Here is a 25,630-nt window from a genome sequence, read left to right as displayed (position 1 = left end):
CAGGGAAGCAAAGAAAATTATGCCACAACAATGGCATCCTGCTTTTCCTGCTAGCAATTTATTGGTGTGTTCTTGCAAAGGCACATGACAAACAATGCCAAATTACAAAATTTGTATAATTAGGGCCCGAGCACCGAGGTGCCAGCCTATGGCCTGCACCGTACCGGTAGGTCCAAAACCTTGTTTTCAGCCTGTTTTTTTTTTTCCTCCCCCTGCATGAAAACTTGTTTTTGAGACACTTGCGAAGCTTGAAAACTAACGAATTTTGGCACACTGATCAACTGTGCATAAAATCACAAAGTTACAGTGAGCAAGGGACTGGGCATGGTCCCGGAGCTCTATAGCGCTCCTGAGAACAGGCTATGGTTGAGATGAAGTTGCTCAGATCAGCACGGAATTGTGTGATCGATATTCTTGTGATACAGGACAAATTTCACTTGGTTGTATTTGACTCCACCCAACAGGAAGTCAGCTATGCTGAATGGAATGTGGGATTTTGAAATTGTCCCACGCTGTTTTGAGGGGCTTACGAGAGGTAAAAACTTATGAAATTTTGCACATACATTTGTCCTATGATACAATTTGAGGTGATATGGTAAATTTGTCTAGGTGGGCTTCATTAACTCCATAGCGCCATCTAGTTCAAAAATACAAAATTTGACACCCTGTACATATTCGAAATCTCATGAAATTTAGTATACACTTCAGTCATGCGCACCACTACTCAGCCATAGGGGCTTGACCTCAGGTGTGTCTGGAGGACTCCTTAGCACCCCCATATGTCATGGAGACTCCTGCCTGGTATATAGTTTCACCTACCTGTGTCAAATTTGGTAGGTGTGTGGAGTACCCTGAGACAAACAAAATTTCCCTTAAATTGGATCAGCCATACTCAGCAGGAAGTGAGATTTTTGGTTTTGTGCGTTTTGACACGTTAGGTTTTAACAAACTCCTCCTCGGTGGTTTGTTGGATCAGTGCTATATTTGGTTTACGTCATCACAAGATGTTGCAGATGTTAAATTGCAAAGGGATTTCCAATATGTCGCAAGATGTTGAAATGGTGAACCAATAAATTTATACATTATGCCACGCAAACAGGAAATGAGTCATAAATTCACCATGCATTGCCTGATACGGCTCAAATTTCACAGGTTATAGGATATCATGGTTCTGAAGATATCCACATGCCTAACATACCCTCTGGTATTGTGCCACCATTTGGACATGGGCAGTAATGAGTCCATTGCAAAAACACGTTACAGTTTTGATGTACTCTTCCTAGAAATAAATGCCGGGGGTGAACCAGTGCCTAATAGAACAATAGAGATACTTACATCATAAGGTACATAAGGGGAATAAGCAAAAATCAGTGCTTCAATGGCTACCTTATTTCTACTGTTAGAATGCCAAGCTGCATAAGAAACTAACCTAATGATGAAAGTAAATATTGCACGTGTGTAATATTGCACGCGTGTGTGAGATCTAGATATTGTTAGGGTTTTGTTGAGAATCGAACCCGGGTCGCTGGTGTAGTGATCCAGCAAACCCCCACTAGGCCACCAGGGGAATGAGTCAAGTGCAGAGGTGTGAGGCGAAAGTAGAGTATCAAAAAGACAGTTTATTTACACTATATACAATCCAGGGCAAAAAAACAAAAAGTATAATCCAATGCTGAGAAGACAAAGGGAAAAAATAAAAAATCCAACAATTCAAAGTCCAAAAAAAAGGAAAGGCAAAAATGCAAAATGCTCAGAAGATCCAAAAGTACAAAGTCCAAAGAAAGCAAAAAATATAATAAAAAAAAAACACAAGGGCACAGGCAAGGTACATGGTACAGAGGGAACTAGCACTAACAACATAGCATAAGGACTCCATGACTAGGGAACAAACAGAGGAGTATTTATACACAAAATAAATTGAACACAGGTGACGATGATGAAGACAAACAGGCAATCAACATAAACACAGGAACAGTGGCGGCCTCTAGAGGCCAAAACATGACAAGAAAAGGAAATAACAGCGGCCTCTAGAGGCCAAAACAGTCCCAGTCCTAACAGATATATATATATATATATATATATATATATATATATATATAAAACCTCCTTAGGTACACACAGATCAAAACCCCTCTTTTGCGCACGTGTGCACTCACTATGTTAGAGGTGCAGAAATTCTCATTTAGTGTCATGAGAAAGCACTCGCCTTATGGAGTTAAATTTGATTAAAATGTGGTGATACCAATGTGACATTCTGATATCCATACATGATTCCAGACCATACTGAAATATATTCATAATGTTTTTCATATATTTAATAATTAACTCTATGTACTTGCAATGTACAAGAAAAATAATTGAACACCAGCAGCAGATTCAACACCAGTCTCCCCCATTGACAGAGTCCCTCAGAGGTGCATTCGCATTCTGTGTATTCAGCTATGAGCGAGTTGCTCTTTGTTGTGAAAGAGTAGTCCAGGTCTCTCGTAAATTCAGAGCAAACTAAAGGACTACTTGGGCTATAATAATGTGTGGGAAAACCACATTTGCTTGACGATGGCTCTTAGGAGGTAATTAAAGACACTCTTGGCCTCAAGAGGCTTTCGGGAAACCCACCCCTGGATTGTTTACATCTGCCTTCACTTGTATGAATACACACACCTTCTGCACTTACATCTCAACCATCTCGAACAGAATATTTTTCACTCCCTTACAAAGAGAATCGACATTCACCTGTGCATGTGTCATGTTCAGGAACAAACTAATGTTAATGGTACCAAAACAGCCACTGTGAAACTGTGCAGTTGGAGTCTTATTCTCGGACTCAACTCGAAATTTTTTTTAATGACTTGGACATGATTGACTTGGGGACTTGACACTGGGGACTCGAGACTGAACTCAGACGCGAGGTTTAGTAACTTGACTACAACACTGGCTTGTAGTAATCGAGTCCAGGACTCTGACTCAAGTCCAACTCGTGCCCAACTCTTGCCCTAATTTTAAGGACTCGTGACTTGACTTGAACACTGATGACTTGGACACGAACTCACACGTTAACTGCATTCAGACTCGTAAATTGGAGTTGAGAGAACTATTTTTTTGTAACATGCCATAATTGGCATAAAAGATACCCAGAATTACAACTTTTATACTAATTTCGTGCAAGATAATGCACATTCACCTGTTCATACGTCATGTTCAGGAACAAACATTAATGGTGCTAAAATGCCTGGAGAGAATACCCCTAGGATTGTCCGCTTTGCTTATACAGACTTCTCATGCAGTGAGGAAAAAAAAAAGCGACATTATGTGTTCCGTATGTAGAAGAACTATCGAGGAGAGGACAGGGACAAACTCGAACTTCATTTGGCAAGACTACACCCAGAGAAGTAAAAAGTGACACACCATGTTCACTGCTCTGTTGATAGCAGGACTTGCTGAGTGATGAACAAGCTTTTTATTTGTAGCCTATTAACTAAAATGGGGCAATCAAGCAGTAACCTTCGTCCAACACAGTAACACAGAGATGGTTTCACATAAAGGCAGCAACAGCCACCATCAAATGATGCAGTTGGAGTCTGTTCTCAGATTCAACTCGGCTCAATAGTGGACTCAACTCAAAATTCTTTAATGGCTTGGACTCAACTCTGACTTGAACACTGGGGATTTGAGACTGGACTTGAGGTTTAGAGGAGTACTAATACTTAATACTACTATTGACCTATAAAGAACTGAATGGTCTTGCACCACAGTACCTGAGTGAATTTCTGGTCCATTATGACCTGCCACACCCTCTTGGATCAAAACATGCAGCCTATCTGTTGATACATATAATGAAGGGTACATCAGGGGGCAGAGCCTTTTCTTTCAAAGCTCCACAGTTATGGAACAGCCTTCCAAGTAGTGTTCAGGACCCAGACAGTCTCAGTGTTTGTCTAGGCTGAAATCACATCTTTTTAGTCAAGTCTTTTGTTAATAGCTTTTTATTAGGTAAATAGGTAAAGGAATAGATCTGGAGGGTCCTCAGGCATAAAGCGTTTTGTTAAACCAGGATGTATGGATACTGCACCCCCATTTTGACACGTTCACTCGGGTTTGTTGATGGTGGAATGACGGTCATAGCCTTGCCAGAGGCCTCGCTCGTACTCAGAGCAAAATTTATGGTGTTCTTAACCATTAGGCAACACCAGGCACACCAATCAACCTGTGTTCTCTCCCCCCACCCCTTTCTGTCCCACTCAGTCAAATTACATGTCAATCCTGAGACACCAGTGATATAGGTATGATTATAGAATCTAATAATCTACTGTAAAAGTGTATTAATAGAAAGCAACATCACTCCCTGTTACAGATGGGAGCCCAGGAATTAAATACAATAAAAACAAACTTAATTGTAGGTATTGTATTAAACTGTATGGATGTGCCAGAAGCCAATATAAAACCATATATGCAGGGCATTCTCAGTCAAAAGGGATTAATGATCCAAAAGTGGAGTCTGGTTAATTAACACAAGAACTTATTGCCATGTTTGTCTACAACAAACAAGCAAGTAATTAAAACCAAGTACACTAAAAAAAGAAGTGAATCTAGAAACCACTCAATGGATCCTTACACGCCAACAAAGAAGGATTTTTCCTATGAGTTGGAAAATTATCCATCCGTTGAGTTCCGTACCTGGTGCTGCAGACATCATTCTACACAGACAAACAGATTCAAACCTGGAAGAGCATGGAGGCATACAACTTTTTTTATATGTGACTGGGTTAAAGATCTGGGGAGCAGAACACTACAGTAGACAGCTTTAAGTGTAGGAAGAGTGTTTATTAGTAGGCTTGATATTTACAAATGCAAACAGAAAGCAGAATATTTAAACAGTGTTATAAATATGGGTAGAAACAAATGTGACCTTGATAATACTTCGCAAAGCCTCTGTAAAAACAGCTTCCGTACTTGTGCCTGCTGATTGCGCTCAACTCAGGATCAGGTGTTTCCCATAATGACTGGGTCCCAAGCACATGCATAATGCGCTCCATGAGTGTGCACAGCCACTCGAGCTGCACCAGGCTCAAGCGCACAAAGGAGTGACAGTCAAGTGTTCACCTACGGTGTGATCACAACTTTTAGCTCATGTGTACATCGCCAACAAAATGCCTCATTTTCATCAATAGCCCATCGCAAAGCATTGCAAGCTGTAGTGTGACCGTCGCTTAATGAGGCAGACACCAGATGCAACCCAGCAAATGTACCCTACTATGAGTAAAAATTAACAGCCCACTAGATGGTGCTTCATGACCCACTAATAGGCCATGGTCCAGTGGTTAAGAATCACTGGCCTATGGGAAATGAATGGTGTGTTGGATTAAGACGAATCCCATGTTTTGGAAAATCAAAAACATCGTCTTGGGCCCCTCTGGGGTCTCACCAATCCATGTGCAAAGTATGGAGCGTGTCTGTCCAGCCATGTCAATTTGCATAGGTGAGCAAACAGAGAGCCTTCCTTTAGTAGTTGTGTGTGTTTTATATATAAAATTTATTTATTCATTTCTCTCTCGCTCTCTCTCTCTCACACACACAAAATCATCCCTAGTGATGGGGACCTCTTCTGCTCTTCGGACCTGCCTGATCCATCCTGATGAGACTCCAGCCAAATATAGGGTGTATCATCACTCTTGTAGAGGATGCCCCCATATGGACAGTTGAAAAATGCACTTAGAAGAGGGCTCTAAACAGTTTTTCTATGATGGCTGAGGACAACAATTGCTATAACTGCAGTTGTCATGAACAGTCTTGCACTCAAGTCTCCATCAATGAAGCATTGATAACTTCAACAAAATAGACTTCATGTTGACACTATAATGAATTTCCTGGTTACCCAGTTGGACTTTGTGACTATATAGGACACAAATTAGAAGCAAGTTATTTATAATCATGTTATCACCGGGCTCCATGCCCCAACAACTGTGCTGATGTCCGTGGCATGCTAACACGCACATGAGAGAAGCATGGAGGTACCATATTGCTGATTGACTGGGATGAGCCATTGCGTGCTACCTACAACAACACTAAGAATATGGAAAACTAGGTATTGGACAAATTACCTAGCGGGCGTAGAGGCAGTTTACAACACCTGGACAACAGCCGGAATGGCCAAGGGCACAGAGACTACTGTCTTCCCATAGTCCAGTACCACAAGTCAGAAGTGGCCAGCCTGCCTGAGTCAGTTCAAGTCAAGGTCAGCCCACTGACACTACCCCCTTTTGACCGCTTCTCCAGATTACACATGGTGATGTGTCTCCCCGTGATTCCACTTTGTGTGATTATTGGATGAAGGACACAGGTACAGAATTGGGCAGCCCACCTGCTAGCCATGGAGAGGTCAGCAGCCTTGCCATAGCAAAACTCTTTACCCGCTACAGACTCCTCAACATCATCTTACAATCAGCATCGATCTGACAGGAAGCGACATCGCAAGTATGACGGCTCAAGGGCAAAGCCTTTGGGACCCCGTGAACTTGATCTCAGAAGCCGCTGCAAATACATTTCACAGATCAAGATCGAATCATGGAACGTCTGAACCATGTCAGACACACCAACCACCAAACGACAAGCTCCAGAACGCAAATCTGCTCTCATTGCATCTGAACTCAAGAGGCTCAACATTGACATTGCTTGCCTCAGTGAATGCAGAATACCTGGCAAAGGTGAATTCTCTGATGGCGACTACACCTACCTCTATTCAGGGAGACCCAGCAATCAACACAGACTTGAGGGTGTTGCAATTGCAATGAAGTCTAAGACTTCTAGTGCTGAAATGGAAGGGCATCAACTCTCACATTATAACCATGCGCATCAGGCTGAGCAGCAAATGTCACGCTACTGTCACCAGCTTCTATGCTCCAACTTTTAAGAGACCACCAGAAGAAAAGGAGCTCTTCTACAGCCAACTCGCATCAGTGCTCTCAGAATTTCTATCCAATGACAGGCTAATTCTCCTTGGTGACTTCAACTCCAGAGTTGGTACCAACACTGGCCTGGCCAGATGTCATAGGACCTAACAGCCTAGGAGAAGAAAATGCCCAGGGTGTGACACTGCTTGAACTCTGCACCAGGTTTGGCCTGCTTATCACAAACACAGTATTTACTCATCCCGACATACACAAAGGGACCTGGAAACATCCACGCTCACAAAAATGGCACATGATTGACTATCCATCAGACAGCACTACAAAAGCGACCTAGCAGACTCTAGGGCAGGGGTGGGCAAACTTTTTGGCTCGGGGCCACATTGACTTTTGAAATTTGCCAGGCGGGCCAGGCCAGCACCAAATTCATACATATCGAACATAAACCAGAAAAGCTTTAGTGTTATTGTAAGGCCTTCACTGACAGACCCAAATGCAGATCAGATTGACATTTATTTTAGTTCTCAGTCAACAAAGGCAGAGCAGAAAAATATTTGCAGTTCAATAGATTGGCACTGGATCCATCCAGAAAAGTAATCCACACACACACACACACACACACACACACACACACACACACACACACACACACACGTGACAGTAAGAAAAGTAGCACATTTAATTCTTAAAATTACATCTTTGAGCTGCCAGGATGAGTAGGATGCCAGTGTATTTGTATATTTGTTTGTATATTTGTATCATTTTATACATACAACTAAATTGCATATCATTAAATTGAACTAAATTACATATCAGTACATATCATTTTTGTACATTTCACTGAACTCGTAGATTTACACCTGGGTGTTTTTTTTTAACCATCCACTTCCAGCCTGTCAGTACAACCAACCACCATTAGTAGGAGAGGAACCACACCGTTCCAAAATGTTTGCAGTTCAACAGTTTGGGTACCACACCATGCCAACATGTTTGCAGTTGATCCATCCAGCCCACAAAATCAAACAAAACAGCTCAAGAAAGCAAAAAACTCCAAACTGGTTTTCAGGTTCAAAGTCACTCACTGAAATATTTCCAGTGCTCAAAAAAAATCAACACACAGGTTCCAAACAGGTTTTCATATTCCAAAAGGCCACTCATAGATTAGAATAACCTCCACAGGCAAAAGTCCAGGAACAGATATAAGCAGAAGCAAGGTCAGCTGCTCATAATACACCTATAATAGCAGACAGGGACATAAATGAGGGGCGGAGCAGACACCCAAAAGCACATGGTACTTAAAAACAAACACCAGCACTACAGCAGCCACCCACGACAACCAAAATTACTAAGAGTTATACTTTTTATATTATTGTCTGTAAACATGTGACTACCATCTTATTACAGTTCCAACATAGTTTTAAAAAGAGAAAGTGTTAATACTCACATTCACTCAGCAACCGCTGAGCTGTATTCGTCCGTTCTTGCGCTGACTGGTTGTTAGCATAATTAGCATGCTTGGAGGAAAAGTGCCGTTTGATGTTCTATTCCTTTAAAACTGCAACGATTTCTTTGCAAATAAGGCATACAGCCTTTGATCGGACTTCAGCAAAAAAAAAAAAAAAATTTAGTTGTCCATTCTTTATTGAACACCCTGCACTCACTGTCCACTTTTCTTTTTTTAGGACCACTCATTGTAAAGTTTTATCCTGTGTTCTTGAGATCATCAGTGGCACGGGCGCCAGAATGACTTCCATGGCACGCGCTGCACCACTCTGCAAATGTAATCTCGCGTGAATACGACTAACTGGAAAGACGGATCTTTAGAACACCCGTCTACGTGATAACACTGAAGCTTATAGTTTATAGATCTGCTCAATCGCATTTATATGATTGTCTTCTGCGGGCCAGATTAAAAACGCCAACGGGCCGGATGTGGCCTGCGGGCTGTAGTTTGCCCACCTCGGCTCTAGGGTCTGGTGCAGTGCCGATTGTTGGTCAGATCACAAGCTAGTATGTGCTCAGCTGAACCTGCGCTTCCACATTTCCACTCAACGCAGACGCAGGAAAATCCATCCTCGCCTTAACACAGCATGACTAAAAGTACCCGAAATTGCACAACAGCTTCGGGAAGCTATTGCTTCCAAACTACCCAACATCACCTCAGATGACTTGGAGGAACACTAGCAAGGACTTGGGTCAATCCTTTACAACACCTCAAAGGAGATCCTTGGTTTACAAAGGAGAAAATACAGAGACTGGTTTGATGAGAACATCACCCTCATCCAAGATCTATTCAAGCGTAAACAGTGCTTCCAAGCTCTTCTCCAGAACCAAACACCGGAGAATCGCCAGCGTTTCTGCGCTGCACAAAGCCTTTGCCAACGCGAACTTCGCCGAGTCCAGAACCAGTGGTGGTTAGACAGAGCTGCAGAGACTGAATCCTCTACTCAGCACCATGACTCTCGTGGGTTCTTTGAAGCTCTCCGCATTGTCTCTCAACGCAAATCTGGTGGCATCAGTCCCATTAACTCAGCTGAGGGAATATGCCTAACTGAAAGAGAAGACATTTTAAGCAGATGGAGAGAGCACTTCTGCACCCCACTGAACCAACATGTCTGTCTTAGATGGCATTCCACAAAAAGAATTTGGCCACAAGCTCGAACTAGAGCCTTCATGTGATGAGGTTGAAAAAGCCCTAAACCAGCTCAAAATCAGGAAAAGTGCCGGGTCCTGATGGAAAAGGTAAAGGTGCCAAAGGACTTCAAAAGCGGTACCATCACACTTTTTAAGAACTGCCACTATACTTGTGGAAACTATCGTGGCATAACACTCCTAGCCATGGTTGGGAAGCTGTATGCTCGTGTCATCTTAAATAGAATATGGCCCTCCACTGTCCCATTTATACCTGAGGCGCAATGCAGTTTTCAACCAGGCCGCTCCACAACTGACATGATGTTTGCCCTTAGCCAACTGCTAGAGAAGAGCCATGAATAGAACCAAGAACCTTCGTCAACCTGGTCAAGGCATTCAATACTGTGAATCGCGAGATTAGTGAGCATTATCCAGAGCTTTCACGATGGACTGGAGGCCCAAGTACTAGTGGATGGAGATACAACACAGCCACTCCAAGAGTCATCTGGTCTAAGACAAGGCTGCATTCTAGCACCTTATCCGTTTGTGCATCTTGGTAGCACTGTTAATCAGCACTGCAACCTTGGTAAGATTCCTCACAGAGTGCAAAAAGCCAGTGATGCTTTTGGTAGACTGGAACAGCATCTCTGGAGTCAACACAGTGTCCATCGCAAAACAAAAGTGAAGGTTTACCAAGCATGTGTGCAGACATCTCTCTTATATGCATGTGAAACCTGGGTGATATATCGCCATGACCTCAAAGACCGAGAGCACTTCCATCAGATGTGCCTCAGAAGGATTCTTGGAATCCATTGGAAAGAGCATGTCAGCGATCTCGAGATGCTGCAAAGGTCAGGCTGTGAGAGTATCGAAGCTCTGGTATTAAAACACAGGCTTCGATGGAGTGGTCATGTCACCCGCATGGACGATGACAGGTTGCCAAAGCAACTATTCTATGGCGAACTAGCAAATGGGAGTTGACCCCAACACAAGCCAAAGAAGAGATACAAAGACTGCCTAAATACAGCTTTGAAAGTGGCAAACATCTGCACTGACACATGGGAGACAGAAGCAGCTGATCGCAGTAATTGGAGGAGAGTAGTACATGAGGGTAAAGCTGCTTTTGAAGCTGCTCGAATTGCGAACAAGGAATTGAAGAGGGATGTCTGTAAAGGATTTCCTGTTCAACTCCCGTTGAATAAAGGCAACCAAGATGAACTTACGTGTCAGGTTTGCAGATGGCTGTGCCTAAGCAAGGCAGGCCTGATAAATCACATGAGAAGTCATGAAATAAGAGCTCCAGTTGATTATAATGCGGTACTCGATCAATCACTTATCCATACATGTGAAACATGTGGTAAAGAATGCAGGTCAGTGGGTGGTTTGAAAAAGACATGCTAAGATTCATGGTAACCAGATGCCACCACCAGCAGCCAATTTAAACAAGTCTCAACAATGCGCAATATGTGCAAGGCAGTTTAAAATCACAAGCAGGGCTTAAAAGCCAGATCTGTTCCCATCATCAATGAATCTTTCTGTAATTACGAGCGATGGCCTTACTCGAAAGCGAGGAGGCAGCCATCCTCCAATATGATTTATTAAATACACACACACACACGCACAGGATATTATAGCAATAAACTAATCTAAAAACCGGAACACCCGGAAGAAACCCACGCAGACAGCGAGAACATGCAAACTCCACACAGAAAGGCCCCCATCAGCCACTGGGCTTGAACCCAGAACCTTGTTGCTGTGGCACAACAGTCACTACACCACTGTGCCACCCCAGCAGGGAATATACAGTGCCTTGCAAAAGTATTCATACCCCTTGGTGTTTGTCCTGTTTTGTCATATTACAAGCTGGAATTAAAATTGATTTTTGGAGGGTTAGCACCATTTGATTTACACAACATGCCTACTGCTTTAAAGGTGCAAATTGTTGTTTTATTGTGACAAGCAATAATTAAGATGAAAAAGCAGAAATCTGGAGTGTGCATAGGTATTCACCCCCTTTCATATGAAACCCCTAAATAAGAGCTGGTCTAACCAATTCATTTCATAAGTTACATAATTAGCTGATTAAGATCCACTTGTGTGCAAAGTGTCACATGATGTCTGTATAAAATCAACCTGTTCTGGAAGAACCCTGACTCTGCAATACTAAGCAAGCAACATGAAAACCAAGGAGCACTCCAAACAGGCCAGAGACAAAGTTATGGAGAAGTATAGACCAGGGTTGGGTTATAAAAAAATATCCCAAACTTTGAATATCCCACAGAGCAGCATTAAATCCATTATAGCAAAATGGAAAGAATACATCACTACAAACCTAAAAAGAAAAGGCCGCCTACCAAAACTCACAGACTGGGTAAGGAGGGCATTAATCAGAGATGCAACAAAGACACCAAAGATAACACTGAAGGAGCTGCAAAGATCCACAGTGGAGATGGGAGGATCTGTCCATAGGACCACTTTAATCCATACACTCCACAGAGTGGGGCTTTATGGAAGAGTGGCCAGAAGGCAGACTCACCAAACACATGGAAGAAGATTCTCTGGTCAAATGAAACTATAATTGATCTTTTTGGCCATCATGGGAAATGCCATTTGTGGCGCAAACCCAAAGCCCTGAACAACATCCCGACAATGAAGCATGGTGGTGGCTGCATCATGCTGTGGGGATATTTTTCACTGCAGGGACAGGAAAGCTGGTCAGGACTGAAGGAAAGATGGATGGCACTAAATACAGGGCAATTCTGGAAGAAAACCTGTTTGAGTCAGCCAGAGGTTTGAGACTGCGACAAAGGTTCACATTCCAGCAGGACAATGACCCTAAACATACTGCTAAAGCTACACTGGAATGGTTTAAAGGGAAACATTTAAATGCCTTGGAATGGCCTAATCAATCCAATTGAGAATCTGTGGCATAACGAAGATATATATTAAAAAAAAAAAAAAAAAAAAAAAAAAAAAAAAACACACACACACACACACACAATACATACATACCCCAATGTGGCTGGCAGCAGCCAATCAAAAGTTCAGCAGCTTCCAATTTTCACTATGAAATATCCAATCAGCATGAAAATTACTACACAAGTTTGACAGTACAGTATTTCTCAAACTTTTTCAGACCAAGGACCACTTTCCATCCATTTATTTATTTTAAAATAAACAATTGCTGCCAATTTCTGCCCTGCAAATTTTCCTGTTCAATTTTTTTGTAATTTAAAAAATGTAATATATTCATTACACAAAGTGAAATATTTCAAGCCTTTTTTGGTTTTCATTTTGATTATGGCTTATAGCTCATGAAAATCAGAAGTCCACTCTCTCAAATTATATCCCCTGAGAAATATACGTCTCTTGTGTGAAACCTGTCCTCCAGCTCTTCAATGAGGAAGTCTTAAGGCCAGAAGATGACGACGTAGAGCTTACCAAGGCCATCAAGACTGCTGTCATTACCTATTTGAATGAGAAATTCAATGATGCTGCCACTGATGACCTCCTGAGCATGGCGACCCTCGTTGACCCTCGCTTCAAGACCCACTACATCCAGGCTGACAAAATAGAAGCTGTGGGGGCCAATGCTGTCTCTCGGATGTTGGATGAATGGAGGACCTCACAGTCTAGCCCTACTACTCCATCAGAAGCGTCAACTTCAACTGCACCAGTCATAATGCAGAAAAAAAAGACACTTGGCAGCTTTTTCAAAAGGCCAGTTGCTACTTCTGGTCTAACAGACCAGCAGGCTGTTGAGGCTGAATTGAACAGTTACCTGCAAGCTCCAAATGCAGACAGTGAAACCAATCCCCTGGAATGGTGGAAGACCCACTGCACAGCATATCCCAGAGTGAGCCTTCTGGCAAAGTGGTACCTTTGCATCCCTGCCACCAGCTCGCCCTCAGAGAGAGCTTTTAGCACAGGCGGCAATATTGTTACCTGTCACAGGGCAGCTTTAAAGCCAGATGCTGTGGACAGACTTGTCTTTCTGGCAAAAAACCTAACAATAGATCCTGAATGATGTGCACTTGATTCAGCATATAGGCCTCGCATGGTACTGACTGATTTATGTTAATATGTTTGCACTTTTTTCAATTGGTACAACTGTTGGTTTACATTTTTGAATACTGACCATGGAGATTTGCTGTCTGCTAAAACAATTTGATGTGAACTGTCAGAGCTGTTTTTTTGTTTAAATACCTATGTTAAACATATGCACAGTCATTGGTATTTACAGATTAGTCATAATTTGCAAGTAGAAAATATGTGGACAGCCTATGTAGCATTACAATTTTTTTCATGTTTATTACATTTGTTACATACTGAGCAATTTAAACCAGTCCATTGGTTTTGAGATGCTTGCTTGGTCTTCTGTGCACTGTATTAGTTCACAGTTGTGCAGATTTTACATTTCACTCCCTTGTACTTTTTCCAGTTGGTACATTTGCTGTCTGCTAAAACCACTTGATGTGAGGTTTGTTCTGATATTTTCTAAATCACTCTTGTTAAAGCATGTCATTTGCTTTATATGTTAATAAAAATGTTAAACTAATCTCTGGTTTCTTCCGGTTTCAGTCCAGATGCTTTCAAACTGGCAATGCCGGAGGTCGTGATAATCGTGATAAAAATCGATATCATTCAATATGGGAAAATAAATCGTGATAACTTTTTTTTTTGCCATATCGCCCAGCCCTATTAAGTAGTAATTTACTCAAACTTGAAAGGAAATATTTGAATACTTTGAGATGCCTTATTTTTTGTGTTGTCGGCCATAATGATCAAAATTAAGATAGAAAAATGCTTGAAACATTTTAGTTTATTTGTAAGGAGCCTAGAATATATTACATTCTCACCTTTTTAAAATCACTGATGGAAAAATACTGAACTTTTTCACAATATTCTAATTTTTTGAAAGGTACCTGTAATTTAATTTGACGTCCACAATCTTTGGATGCACACCAAATTTCGTGAAACTATCCATATGTGTGCTGCAACAGACATTTCAATATCTCGAACCACTTAAGCAAAAATTAACATTTGGTGTTGTTCTAGTTAGCCACATTTAATAATGTTCTATCAACTGGCTTGCACAACAAAAATGACTGTCAATGGCCAATCAAATTTCAGCAGTCAATATTTGCCACTGTGAATGGCCAATCTTCGTGAACTAAGACATATGTCACGATGAATGAATGAATAGGCTCATTCATCGTGAAATGTGTACAGAATTACAAGCACACCAGTCTCAAGGGGGCTACAAGCCCCAGAAAGTTTGGCCCATCTTCAAAATGCTTTTTCTTTAGAACTTGTGTAACGCCCTATCATATAACCACAAAACTTTCAATGCCCCCCTATATGATAACCCAGCATATTTTCAAAAATGTAGTCCCCCCCCCAAACAGTGGTGTAGTGGTTCGCACTGATGCCTCACAGCAAGAAGGTTCTGGGTTCGAGCCTAGCGGCTGACGGGGGCCTTTATGTGTGGAGCTTGCATGTTATACAAGTCTCTGCATGGGTTTCCTCCGGGTGCTCTGGTTTCCCCCACAGTTCAAAGACATGCGGTTAGGTTAACATGGGCGGCCTTAGGCCGAAGTGCCCTTGAACAAGGCACCCAACCCCCAACTGCTCCCCAGGCACTGTAACATGGTTGCCCACTGTTGTGTGCGCTTATTGCTCATGTGTGCGTGCGTGCGTGCGCGCGCACGCGCGCACGCACGCACGCACGCACGCGTGTTCAGTGCTTCAGATGGGTTAAACAGAAATTTCACTGTGCTTAAGTGTGTGAGAGAGTTCTTCTGTTCTTATTCTAGACTCTTTGTGCAATTTGCATGAAATTTAGTATAATGCAGTTTGACAAAATTCTTTTTTCCAATTTTTTTAATCAACATGGTCAGGAGATCATTTTAATTTTTCCTTCTTAAAGCATATTATGCAGAACCATGGCCTCACTTGTTTATAAATGCCTTGAGACCTCAAGAATAGCGCAGGAATAGTTTTAAGTGTTAACAACTCTAATATAGTAATTTTTACAATTAAAGTATAGGTAGTGGTCTGAGTGAATGACCTTGACGTCCGTAACGTCACAGCAGGAAGTCTATCAGTCTCATCACCATTTCCGCTATACTAAAACACAGCTGACTGCAACTCCAATCCTCCATTTTGAGCTAATTTATCGCCATGCCATGTAGATGTGCCAGCAACATGACAGAAGGTGGATTTACATTGCACTCATGGCCCAAGAATGTTCAAACTGCAAAGATTTGGACACGTTTTGCAAGTAGTTCACAGGCACATTGGGTGGCTACAAAGTGGTCTCTCCTCTGCACATTTTACTGAAGACTCGTATGAGACCTCCTATCTGTTGGAGTGTTGGCTATAAGCCTGTATTGAAAGAGGGTGCAGTACCAATAATTAATAAAACTACAAGAAAAGGAAAGCATTTATTTTATTTTTTAAAAGGAAAGTAAGTTCAGTTGCACCAGCTCTCCCGGAGTGTGAGCCAAGAGTTGTTGCTAAAACCGGTGACGTTCCACTCCGTCCCGGGTTTTAGTAATTGCCTGAGCTGAGCAGTAATGGTGGAGTACTCAGTATGGAGAAAATGGAGAATGAGTAGAGCAGCTGTCTGATTTCTTCACTGGATATTGCTGCCATCTCACCCGCACGTGGAAGAAGCAATTGAACGGAGAACTAAAAGAACATCTGAAAGTCAGATTGTTTCAAAACAATCAGCCACTAGATCAGCCTTCAAGAAGCAAGAACACAGACGGGCAAGTTCCGACTCATTTGGATATAAAAACAAAAAAGTGCGTTGTTTTACCTGCATTTATATTAATACATGTAACTTGTATTGTGTGTGTAAGTTACCGGTATAAGATTATTTAATTTGCTTCAGAATGTGATTGTCTCAGTTCATCCGATTATTTAATTAGCCTTTTACGTTTTAGCAGTGAAAATGCATGCATGCCGCATAAGTTAAACACCTATCCTGTTTTAATAAGAGTCAAACCACAATCAATGAAGTCAAATCAGTCTTAGTTGAGCAAGTCAGTAATGGTATTTCTTACTTTCACCATAAATTTTTATTTATATGACTTTGGTCTATAGCTGTCAAAGGCCTTGGCCTTAAAACCAGTTCCTGCTGTGACGTCAAGCACTCAGGGCTGGCTGGCTCAGCGGGGCAGCTCGAATGCCAACTCTGAAGTCGATTTTAACCCTCAAAAATATATATTTTTTAAATTCCCATTTATGCAGCATACAAGAGTCAAGGGTGGAGATACTATCCACTCAAATTTATTTAAAAATAAAGGTTCTGCGTATATCCTTTAAAGTAGTTTCCTCAAGCTGTTTGAGTGGAAAATCTGTCTGTCTTGAAAGGCTGGTATCAGTGCTGTGGTTGGGAAATCAAAAACCTCTTTGTGGGTGTTCTGCCTGGCCATCAGTGACCTTATTCCATTAAAACACTGGATAATGCATTGTAAACAATGGCTACTTCAGTGCTGGATTAGTCATTAACTGAAATGCAAACAAAGTGCATACACAATTGCGATGCAAGTACAACTGCAACTGAACTTTAATTTTTAATTCAACCAAGTTGGCAAAGTTAATCAGTAATATTAAGTAACCAACAATAAAACTGTTTTAGCTAGGTCAGCAAGACTTGATTTGTAATGCAATGGTATATCTATATACAAAGTCACCGTTACACCATTCTTTACAGACGAAACTATGAACAATAGATTCAAGGTAGTAAAGCACAGGCTGCTGGGTGACAGTAGTCTAGGAGAATCAGTAAGAATATTTTTGACAAATTTAAGTATTGATAAAAATAACTGAAATGGTTCCTATAACTACACTGATATGAGATCAGCAGAAATTGTGTGAAAGGCAGACAGATAGACTCCTCTCCATACATCCTGTCTATATATTTTTTTTATTCTTGCCCTTGGTTAAAAAAAATAAATTATAGGCTTGATCTACCTGTTCTTCTCGTCCTTGCATTTGCAAGTCCAAATGCCAGACCCTCCGTGTAACGTGCATATCCTCCGATAGAGCCTTGATGTATTTAAGGCTACCTGGTTACATACAGTGGTTTTTTTTTCGTTCTTTATCAGCTTAATTCAACAAAATGCCTTTACTCCAACCATGTTGGTCAAAGTCTGGAAATTACAGTACGAGTCAAAAGTTTGGATACACGTTCCAATTCAGTGCGTTTTTTCTTTATTTTTATTAACTTCAAGTCTGAACGTAATGATGGACCATCATTTCTCCATACTTAGAGCGGTTCTTGACATAATATGGATTACTACAGTTGCAGAATAGTGCTATTTATTTTATTATTTACCATTTACTGTTTTATGATCTCAAATATATTAAAGACCAGAAATTCCACTAATTAACTTTTGACAAAGCACACCCGTTAATTGAAGACCATTCCAGAGGACTACCCCATAAAGCCGGTGAAAGTCAACACACACACACCCAAACACAACAGGAAAAAAAAAATGCCTTTTATACTGACCAATAATATCCATACAAAATATGTTTGAGTGTTCACATGTTCATATTTGCACCTGTATACTGTGTACAGATTTTATTTTAAAAGAAAAACAAATGTCCCTGGGCACTGCCATCCCACTTTCTCCCAGGTTCAAAAGATTGCGCTCCAAGTACAAAGCGTGATATCACCTACACCCTACATCACTTACCAAGGCTAGTGGATACATTGTTTCTTAATTGTTGTAAACAACCCTAAAGATGCCAGTGTGTCAAGTGCTTGGGTGTAAAAATAAGACCAATCACTGATCATTTTATATGATGTGTTTTTGTTCGTTTTTATTCACTGAGAAAAGTGATCTTTTTAGATGGCAAGAATCATGCTACTATGGCAACAGGATTGTTTATTAATATATGCATTATCTAGCCAAGTAAGATTTAAACTTCACAAAAGTGAAGTCTGCTGATTTGTCTATTTTATTGCCAGTAAATATTACATGGCTACAGAAAATTTGATTAGATTTTTTGAATTAGAAGCCTGTGTGTTACATACATTACAGCACAGTGAAGTTCTATGTTCAACTCATCTGAAGCAGTGAAAAGACATGCGTGCACACACTGTCTTCACACATTCCATCCTCCTGAGGCTAGAAAAAGGAGACACAGACCGAGAGAGAGAGAAGTGGTACCCAGTGATTTTTTTATTTATTTTTTTAAAAGAATTAGAAGCCTTTGTTTGATGGCTCTGTGTAACGGCAATCAGCGTCCTTGTGTGCAGTTATCACAGGCAGATATCCACGTTCAGTGCAAACGGCTGCATCCAGATAAACCTATTTTTATTAGCAATATCAATGTTTAAAATGGATAAATTGTTGGATAAAGATTTATTTTTAATTTAAACATGCAGACAGCACATCAGGGCACTTGCTGTGATTGGCAAATGGCATTTATTTTTGGGTTTTGTTTGACTCTGATAATACCAATTGTGTGCAAAGCTGTCAAAGTGAACGGTGGCTATTTTGAAGAATATGAAAACATTGTGTATTGTTTATTTCACACTTTACCACATAATTCCATATATTAACGCATATAAAAAATTAGAATATCATGAAAAAGTTCATTTTTTTCATAATTTAATTCAAAAAAGTAAACTATCATATATTCTATCATCATTACATAAAATATTTCAAGCCTTTTTTGTTTTAATTTTGATGATGGCTTATAGTTCATGAAAATCAGAAATCCAGTATCTCAAAATATTTCATTTTGGGTTTGAGTAACACAGTAAAAATACCATGCATCTCTCGGTCTACTTCAATACATGCAACCATAATCATTGGAAAGAATGCCAACTTCACAGTTGTCCAGAAGATGATCAACATCCTCCCCAAGGAGGGTAAGCCACAGAAGATCTTTGCTGAAAAAGCTGGCTGGAAAAGGTGCACAATCAACAAGGATTCAGAGCAACAGCCTTGAGCGGATTGTCAAAGTCGAGTTAAATTAAAGCCCCTCCTTCACAGAGGAGTGAAAATATTGAATAAATTTCCTCTTTTTGATTGCTTGGGTTAAAAATGCCAAGTTATGATGACGGAATTGATTATTCACTTAATATGAATTAAGTGAATTGTTCATTATTATGAATAATATGATACCCAAAATGTATTTGATATGGCGAAATAGGACAAAATGGAAAAATCAAGAACACACCGGAAAGATGAGAATAACGGCGGTGGTAAAAGAACAACTGTACAGGCTGAAGGTCGCACGGGTCTCTGCTGCGGCGCGCGAGCAACGGGACTTCACTACCACACCAGATGCAGCGCGAGGCGGGGCAAAATGACTGGCCGTAGATTCTATCAAAAGTTCGATCTAAATTGACCATGGTTGTAAAATATTGGCCAAAAATATGCATACATTACGAAACATGAAAGTAAGATGAAAAAGAAAAAACATTCTATTGCCTTATATTGCAAGACTAAAAAAAAAAAAAAAAAAAAAAAGTCAAAGCTCACCTTTTCAGTGATGACATCCAAACAGATCACCCGCATAACTGAAAGACCGCAAATGGAAGCACGATCAACTTCTAATTGTTGAAGTGGAAAATTCCATTCTACACATGCAAATTGTTAGTGTGTGTCCTTCCCCGCACACTAACATGCTACGGTAAAAAAATAGACCACAACTCATTTTATAGCTCAGAAATTCATACAAGACCAGCTACCATTGTAACATTCTGTAAGAAAACATTCTATACCTAACTTTCAGCTTTCGTTTTTAAAAAACAAAATCGCAGATTTATAACTAAATTTTTATATGGCGTAGTGATTTTAAGTTACTACTTTTGGTGAGGTAGTGACCCTGACCCTGAGGCTTTCCGTTTAGATCAAAACACACAATCGTATTGGTTTTGGGTATGCGGAAAATGGAGTTACAACGGTGATCAAATATTTTGCATGATGTTTTATTACGGTTATGATTATTCTGTGAGCACACCAATCCTTAGGTGTATAAAGTTACAACTTAAAATACAATTAGTGATAACTGTGGACTTTTCAGTGGACTACAACCTTTTTAAGGGAATACGATGGAGTCGACCATTTATCATGTCCCAAATCAAGCTGCCATTTTTCCACAAATTTGCACAATTTTTGCCAAATTCTGAACAAAGTATTCACATCAAAGATTTAGTTTTATCTGTATTATTTCTTTCATCATTTTATTTCAAATTAAAACCAACATCACCATTCAAAACCGTATAGTTTATTGACAGTATATTTAGTGGGGTACCCCCACAGTACCCAGTTTCTGAGACAGACCCATTTTTTATATATATGGCTTCTATCTCCTCCTTTGGCCAGTTTATGATACCAGCGGGGTATCTGATGACTGGTAGTGCGTACATGTTGATGGCTCGGACCTTGTTCTTACCATTCAGCTGACTTTTCAGGACCTGCCTTACTCTCTGGAGGTATTTGGCTGTGGTTGACTTCCTTGTGGCCTCTTCATGGTTTCCATTAGCCTGTGGAATGCCAAGCGGAATTAAGCGGAAAGAGGGAGGCGAGGGCTAGTGAGCGTCAAGACCACAGTCCAGGATGAAACATCGAAAATCCGAGAATACATCAGAAAGATGGCCCCAAAGGATGAACTGCTAAGTGAATGTCTCAGGCAGCAGAACCCTGATGAGAGTGCAGAGGAGGAGGAGGAACAGACAACCTGGAGAGACAAACCCCTACATGGCATGTACCACCGTCAGATAGAGGAAGTGGCTGATATCAAGAAATCCTACCAGTGGCTGGATAATGCAGGACTGACAGACAGCACAGAGGCACTAATCATGGCAGCACAAGAACAGGCCATAAGCACAAGAGCCATAGAGGCCAGGATCTACCAGAGTAGATCAGACCCAAGATGCAGACTGTGCAAAGAAGCCCCTGAAACAGTCCAGCACATAGTAGCAGGGTGTAAGATGCTAGCTGGATCAGCGTACATGGAGAGGCACAACCAAGTGGCTGGGATAGTATACAGGAACATCTGCAACCAGTATGGAATAGAAGTACCCAAGTCCCAATGGGCCATACCACAGAAGGTGGCTGAGAACAACAGGGCCAAGGTTCTGTGGGACTTCAGCTTCCAGACTGACAAACAGATCCTGGCTAACCAACCGGACATAGTGGTGATGGACAAAGAGCAGAAGAGGGTGGTGGTAATAGATGTGGCGATCCCAGCTGACGCCAACATCAGGAAGAAGGAACATGAGAAACTTGAGAAGTATCAAGGGTTGAAAGAGCAGCTGGAACGGATGTGGAAGGTCAAGGGTTGCGTGGTCCCCGGGGCACTTGGGGCAGTAACCCCCAAACTGGGAGAATGGCTCCAGCAAATCCCAGGAACAACATCTGAAGCCTCAGTCCAGAAGAGCGCAGTCCTAGGAACATCGAAGATACTGCGCAGAACCCTCAAACTCCCAGGCCTCTGGTAGAGGACCCGAGCTTGAGGATGACATGGATACCACCCCCCCCCCCACCCCCCCCGGGGGGTGAGAAAGATATATATATATATATATATATATATATATATATATATATATATATATATATATATATATATATGTGTGTGTATATATATATATATACACACACACGGGGCCGGCGAGGGCCTTTCTGTGTGGAGTTTGCATGTTCTCCCCGTGTCCGCGTGGGTTTCCTCCGGGTGCTCCGGTTTCCCCCACAGTCCAAAGACATGCAGGTTAGGTTAACTGGTGACTCTAAATTGAGCGTAGGTGTGAATGTGAGTGTGAATGGTTGTCTGTGTCTATGTGTCAGCCCTGTGATGACCTGGCGACTTGTCCAGGGTGTACCCCGCCTTTCGCCCGTAGTCAGCTGGGATAGGCTCCAGCTTGCCTGCGACCCTGTAGAAGGATAAAGCGGCTAGAGATAATGAGATGAGAATGAGATATTATATATATATATATATATATATATATATATATATATATATATATATATATATATATATATATATATACACACACATACACACACACACACACACACACACACATACATACATAGATATATATATATATATATATATATATATATATATATATATATATCCCAGGAACAACATCTGAAGCCTCAGTCCAGAAGAGTGCAGTACTAGGAACATCGAAGATACTGCGCAGAACCCTCAAACTCCCAGGCCTCTGGTAGAGGACCCGAGCTTGAGGATGACATGGATACCATGTGTGAGAAGGAGATTTTTTTTTTTTTATATATATATACACACACACACACACACACACGGGCGGCACGGTGGTGTAGTGGTTAGCGCTGTCGCCTCACAGCAAGAAGGTCCTGGGTTCGAGCCCCGTGGCCGGCAAGGGCCTTTCTGTGTGGAGTTTGCATGTTCTCCCCGTGTCCGCGTGGGTTTCCTCCGGGTGCTCCGGTTTCCCCCACAGTCCAAAGACATGCAGGTTAGGTTAACTGGTGACTCTAAATTGACCGTAGGTGTGAATGTGAGTGTGAATGGTTGTCTGTGTCTATGTGTCAGCCCTGTGATGACCTGGCGACTTGTCCAGGGTGTACCCCGCCTTTCGCCCATAGTCAGCTGGGATAGGCTCAAGCATCGGTCTGTGACCGGAGGGCAGAGTCAGGGAAGGTAAGTGGCAGAATCACTGCACCTGATGTTGATTAACGTGTTTGTGTCTCTTCCACGGCCACGGCCTATTTAAGGAGAGAGCGAGAGCAGAGGAGAGTGCTCCCGAACCAGACAACTGATGTGTGTGCACACGCGCGTGTCTGGCTCTGTGTGTGTGTGTGTTCGTGTTCATGAGAGACCACTGAAAAGTGTATAAAATAACAAGAGTTACGAAACTCAGTGCTGGCTTGCCGTCTTCTATGCTCCTCCCACTCCTACGAACTGCCACAGTGGTGCCGAAACCCGGGATATTTGGAGTGCAGAAGAAGAACAGCCCCATGGAGTCCTCCCCTTTCGCCAACCTGGTCCATGCCCTCGCCACGGCCCAGCAGAGCCAGCACCAGGCACTAGTCGCCCTCCGGAAGGAGCAAGAGCAAAGGTTCGAGGCCCTGGTGCTGGCGCAGCAGGAAGATTGACAGGCGTTCCGGCACCTCCTCGAGTCGGCGGGGTCCACCATCTCCACCGCCGCGGGCCCTTCTCCCCTCACCCCAACAAAGATGGGCCCGCAGGACAACCCCAAGGCCTTCCTCACACTCTGAGCAGGTAGCAGAGACCTCGGGCTGGCTGGTGAAACAGCGCGCGGCGCGCCTCCTCCCCTTGGTAACGGGTTAGGCGCAGCTGGCCGCGCTACAGCTCCCCGCCGACCGGCCTATACAGGCCATCCTCCAGCGTGCGGGCCGCACCCCTGAACAACAGCGACAGCGCTTCCGTGCTTTGAGCTTGGAGGAAGTCAGCCGGCCAGCGCAACTCCGGGACGCCTGCTGGCGATGGTTGAGGGCCGACAACCACGACGCCAAGGGAATCAATTATTGATCAGGTGGTACTGGAGCAGTTCATTGAACTGCTCCAGTACCACCTGATCAATGAACTGCTCCAGTACCACCTGATCATCGCTTGCCTACCAGCAGGAACCGCAGAGTGGGTCCAGTGCCACCGCCCACTGTCGCTGGATCAGGCAATCGAGCTGGCGGAGGACCATTTGGCGGCTGTCCCGACAGCAGACAACCTCTTCTTCCCTCTCCTCTCTCCCCTCCTGTGTCTCATCCTCGCCCCATTCCCCCACCGCGGAGGCAAGGGCTGGCCCCATTCCCCCACCGCGGAGGCAGGGGCTGGCCCCATTCCCCCACCGCGGAGGCAGGGGCTGGCCCCATTCCCCCACCGCGGAGGCAGGGGCTGGCCCCATTCCCCCACCGCGGAGGCAGGGGCTGGCCCCATTCCCCCACCGCGGAGGCAGGGGCTGGCCCCATTCCCCCACCGCGGAGGCAGGGGCTGGCCCCATTCCCCCACCGCGGAGGCAGGGGCTGGCCCCATTCCCCCACCGCGGAGGCCTGCCACACCCGCGGAGGCCTGCCACACCCGCGGAGGCCTCCCCTCTGTATCTGTCTCTCCCCCCCCCTCAGGTGAGTGAGCCCCAGAGCACCAGTGCAGACAGGAAGCCCGGGCCGGTTTGCTGGCATTGCGGGGAGCCAGGCCACCTCCAACAGCAGTGCTTGGTAATGCAGGTGGGCGTGGTGGCTCGGATCCCCGACACGCCAGGAGCCACCCTCGATCGGGCCGGAGCGTATCGCATACCGGTGAGTTTCCAAGGGGATGCATATCAGGCGTTGGTGGACTCTGGCTGTAATCAGACCTCAATCCACCAAAGCCTGGTGCAAGACGAGGCATTAGGGGGAGTACAATTGGTGAAGGTGTTGTGCGTGCACGGGGATGTTCACAACTCCCCTTTAGTGTCGGCCCACATTCTTTTTCGAGGGGAAAAATTTAGAGTAAAGGCGGCGGTTAATCCTCACCTTACCCACGCGATAATTTTGGGGACTGATTGGCCAGGATTTGGGGAGTTAATGAGTCATTTAGTGAAGAGTGGGTCCTGCCGTAGTTCAGCAGTCGCGAGACGAGACTCCCGGTGTCGCATTGGCGGGAGCAGCTGTCACAGAGCTGTCTACGTCATCTCCGCATCAGAGTGAGGAGCCGCTGGCTCCTCCTCCTTCTATTGGGGAATCCCTTGTGGATTTTCCATTAGAGCAGTTGCGAGACGAGACTCTGCGGCATGCGTTTGACCAAGTGAGAGTAATCGATGGTCAAACACTTCAGCCAAATGCCACCCTGTCCTTCCCCTATTTTTCTATTATGAAGGATAGATTATACAGAGTGACGCAGGACACTCAGACTAAAGAGCAAGTCACACAGCTGTTGATTCCAAAGAGCCGCCGGGAATTGGTATTCCAGGCGGCTCACTTTAATCCCATGGCTGGACACTAGCCCGAATAATGGCCCGGTTCTATTGGCCAGTGATTTGCGGCAATGCCCGTAGGTGGTGCACGGCGTGCCACGAATGCCAGTTAGTAAATCCAGCGGCCATTCCAAAAGCGCCTTTGCGCCCTCTCCCATTAATCGAGACCCTG

At 43.2% G+C, this 25,630-nt stretch overlaps 1 protein-coding gene across 1 annotated transcript in view; it reads right to left on the bottom strand.

Annotated features, from left to right (window-relative positions):
* LOC132872216 (huntingtin-interacting protein 1-related protein-like) overlaps window positions 1-25,630 on the bottom strand; it is a 266,642-nt gene that overhangs the window by 198,879 nt on the left and 42,133 nt on the right. The window lies entirely within an intron of this gene.

The sequence above is a fragment of the Neoarius graeffei genome, chromosome 24 (genome assembly GCF_027579695.1).
Source record: "Neoarius graeffei isolate fNeoGra1 chromosome 24, fNeoGra1.pri, whole genome shotgun sequence".
Lineage (NCBI taxonomy): Eukaryota > Metazoa > Chordata > Actinopteri > Siluriformes > Ariidae > Neoarius > Neoarius graeffei.
Note: the sequence above shows the minus strand (reverse complement) of the source record. Positions and strands in the feature narration are given on the sequence as shown.